The following is a 4,095-nucleotide window of genomic DNA, read 5'->3' as shown; positions in this document are numbered from 1 at the left end:
TAATGACAGACTGCTTCGGCTTCTATCAGTCAGCATCTGTGTCTTCCTCTCTCACGGTCTCTCTGGCGCTCAGAAAACTACTGAGGGGAAACAGATACAGGTCTAATTAGTATGCATTCACAAACACATTTCAAAGCTCACTACAGCCTGAAAAACCCCAAACTTCAGGCAGCACAGGCAGGTACTGTAGATATCCAACACTTGTGTCATCAGTCACAGTGATTTATAATAGGTAAATAGAGGTTATAAAAGGTTTGCATATGCAGGTAGCACCACTAATCCAGAATTGGAGAACTTCAGCCACAATTAAAGCATAAAATTAGTTGTAGGTTAAAGTACTCGAAGCACTTAAAGTTTATCTGGATTCCACTATTTATGGGCCTTCAGTTGTTACAGGTAAAACCCTAAGGGCACATACATTTTGCAAACTGGTGTTTCAGTCAAAAGACAGCTTGGATCTGTAGAGTTGTTAGGGGGGGTTGTTAGAGTTGTTGGTGGCAGCTGTAGTACAGTTAGTAGGCAGTTAAGGTCCGTGGTTCGATTCCCGGTCCAAGCTATGTGTTGAAGTGAACCCCAAGTTGCTCCTGGTGGGTCAGGTGAGAACCTTGCATGGTAGGCACTGCCATCGGTATGTGAGTGTGTGTGAATGGTTGAATGAGAAACAAGCGCTATGTAAGCATTTACCATAGGCAGCCACACTAGTCTAGGATGTTTTTGGACACATCCTAGCCTAGTGTGGACACCTTAATAAAAACAGTGTGTAGAATTATCATAGCTCCCAGTAGCCCTCACATTTTGTGTCTGATCTGTCTTTTGACTGTTATTCACTGTGCCCCTCCCTGCTCCTGAAACAATGCTATAAACTTTTATTCTCTGAGCTGTTGCTGGACAGTGTTCGTCATCATTCTGAGTAACTGTCTGGTAGCACATCAACATGACACATAGGCCTTTGTGTTTTTAAAGTTCGGCGGACAAACCTCAGAGGTGATTAGATGTACAACCACTTTAAAGGGTGACATCTGAGGAAACAATGTTGCATCGGTATAGCTCTTGTTCACTTGAATAAGTGAAATATGAAATACCAGCATGCACAATGAAAACTCTCCATTTCATGATTCGACACTCCCGTTCACTTCCTGTCCTGGACTTTTATTTTTTACCTCCGTTTCTCCACTTCCTGTCCCCAGTTCATGTCTCCAGCTTCACCAGTAATCACTGCTAACAATTGCTTTCACCTGTTCCCCTGCCTTTTTAAACCCAGCTCTCCCCTTGGTTCATTGTTGGATCATTGTCTTTGTTTGGCCCTGCCATCAGTGCAACATGCCGCCTTCCTAATAACTTGATTCGTAGACTCCTGACCTTGTTTTTGTGGACTCTGGTTTGTGTTTGGTCTGAGGTTTTATTTTGGTCAGTCCTCCCCTGTGTGTGGGTTTTGTAGGGTGTGGGTAAGACTTGTTTTTCTAGTGTGCTTTGGTTAGTTTATGATTTCATGAATGTTCAGTTTTTTCCAGTGTTTTCGGTTATTTCTCGGGATCTTTGTTTAGTCCTCGTTTATTTAATTTTTGTATCCACTCCCCTGGTTTATGTTTAGGTTTCTGTGTTCTTGTTTAACAGGTTATGATTGTTAGTGTGACTATCTAGTTTTTAGTTATCGCCCATTCTGCACTCGTTAATTTCCTAGTGCCTCGTTTTCAAGTAAATTACTTGTGTTCTAGTTTTGTCTTTTTTTTTCCCTCAGAGTTTGTCTGTTTGTTCTCCGTTAGGAGCGCATATTGTTTTTTTTGTTTTTTTTACCTGTCTTGTTTAATCACGATAACGTTAAATCTCACTCAACCCCTCCCACCTTGTTGCTCTTGGGTCCACGTTAAAACTAACAGAATGAGCCAACCATAACTGGACCCAGCAACACGCGGGATGGGTTCATGAGACCTGTGGAGGTAGTACAGTTTTGGCTTTGCTATAGAGAACAATTGGACAGCCAGAATTACGTTCTTGGACTCCCTGATCCTATATTCTTAGAGAAGCAGATTGACCCTACCCTACTTTTTCAAGGACCTTAGATTTAGGAGAAAAATCAAACCTCGAACCAAACCAATCTTCTATTTTATTTTTTTTTTTTCTCGGGATCTTTGTTTAGTCCTCGTTTATTTCATTTTTGTATCCACTCCCCTGGTTTGTTTAAGTTTCTGTGTTTTTGTTAAACAGGTTATGATTGTTAGTGTCACTATCTAGTTTTTAGTTATCTCCCATTCTGCACTTGTTAATTTCCTAGTGCCTCGTTTTTGAGTAAATTACTTGTGTCCTAGTGTTGTGTTTTGTTTGGTTTCCCCGAGTGTGTCTTTTTCCCTCAGTTTGTCTGTTTGTCCTCCGTTAGGAGCAAGTTTTTTTTTTTTTTTTTTTTAAATCATGATAATGAAGTTAAATCTTCTCACTTGACCCCTCTCGCCTTGTTGCTCTTGGGTCCACGTTAAAACTAATCCTGACTCCATGTGATCCAAAATGCAGCACCACTTTTTACCAATGACAGAAGCAAATTCCTTGCATGTGTTAGCATACTTGGCCAATAAGTCTGACTCTTTAGATCCCTGAACTGGCTTCCAGTAGCTGCCTGCATCCAAAGCTCTCCTCTTTCCTGCACATTGGTAAACTCAACACACGTTTCTACCTAAACACTCTCATCCAGTTTGCTCTCTTGCTCTGCCAACAACATCATATGGTGGTCCCTTAACCACAGAACTGAAGATGCAAAGCAGCTCAGCTCAGTGGTCCCACAATAGTGCCACAAGATTCCAATCTCTGCATGCTCCATAGCCTCATCCCCAAAATAAAAATTGTTAAAGGTCATGCCAGTAGATTTCATTTGCCGATGATTTACTGTTGAAAGTTTCTGTGACCTAGACACATTAAAAAGCATGACTTGACATGACATGACTGATTCTCATGCTGATGTCAGTAGCTTTAAGAGGAGCGACTCCAACAGCATATTAAAGCCATTGATAAAGACCCACTCTGTACACCCACTGCTAAAAACTATTATTGAAAGAAATTTCAACCTCTTTATAGGGTATGAGTAAACATGCCTCAGATTTAGAGCCTTTTTCTTATTTGACTGATGGTGCGGCTGGAACAATGCAAAGCATGACTAGTCAGTTACATTTGACTGACAGCAGGTGTATTCAAAGCAACAATGTGAAAGGTCAGACATTCGAGCAAAGGAGCAAAATAAATGTAGTGATAATACAGCAATTCAAATTCCTTTTAACACCACTTTTTTGACGTTCTTGTTATGATTTGTTGATCTGTTACGTTGTTGCCTCAACTGTGCAGAGCGTGACAGTGGACTGATTAGTAATGCTGAGTGATTCTCAGCATTTTATAAAGTTAAAAGATGTAATGTTATAATTGTGCCGTTTCTGATGCAGCAGCTATGCAACAGATGCTAGCTGAGGTGAGACAAGCAGGAGGGCAAGTCTTTTACTTTATTTAGTACACACAAATACAGCCTGGCACGTTAAAATAAAAATAACAGTAGATTGTTAAAGACCTTTCAAACCCGCATAAACGGTAAACAGTCATGTCAGCATATACAATGACTGTGTAAAGCAATAGCTGCTTGTATGTTATGCCAGCAGTTTAGGCTCATTTGTTAAATAATTTAATAACTAATACATTTTGTTGGAGTGTATTTGCAACCTCTATGCTTAACCTTCCCCCCTCCCTGTACCTACTGGACAGATCAGTAAGTGATAGTGATTTCTATAATCATTTTAAACTTTGCCCGGTATTTTATAGCAGTTTTTAGCTATTTTTTATTTTATGTAGACAACAAGATCTGGGACACGTATTTGACTTTGCTGTTGTAGAAATTAATGTATTTTTAAATTAATTACTTGATTATTACTCGCAGTTGTCAGTTCATTGGCTTCACCTAGTCAGTGCCATCAATACTACTGTATGTGTCTACTTTTATAATACTTGAGTATTAAAATTTGTATGTATTCAATTGTGTACATTTAATTATTCACTGAAAAATAATAATTCAAGCATCCTTCCAAAATAAGGGCTGCCCTGAGGCTGTTAGCTCCTCCTCCTCCA

Source organism: Channa argus, chromosome 23 (assembly GCF_033026475.1).
Source record: "Channa argus isolate prfri chromosome 23, Channa argus male v1.0, whole genome shotgun sequence".
Lineage (NCBI taxonomy): Eukaryota > Metazoa > Chordata > Actinopteri > Anabantiformes > Channidae > Channa > Channa argus.
This window is presented reverse-complemented; position numbering follows the sequence as displayed.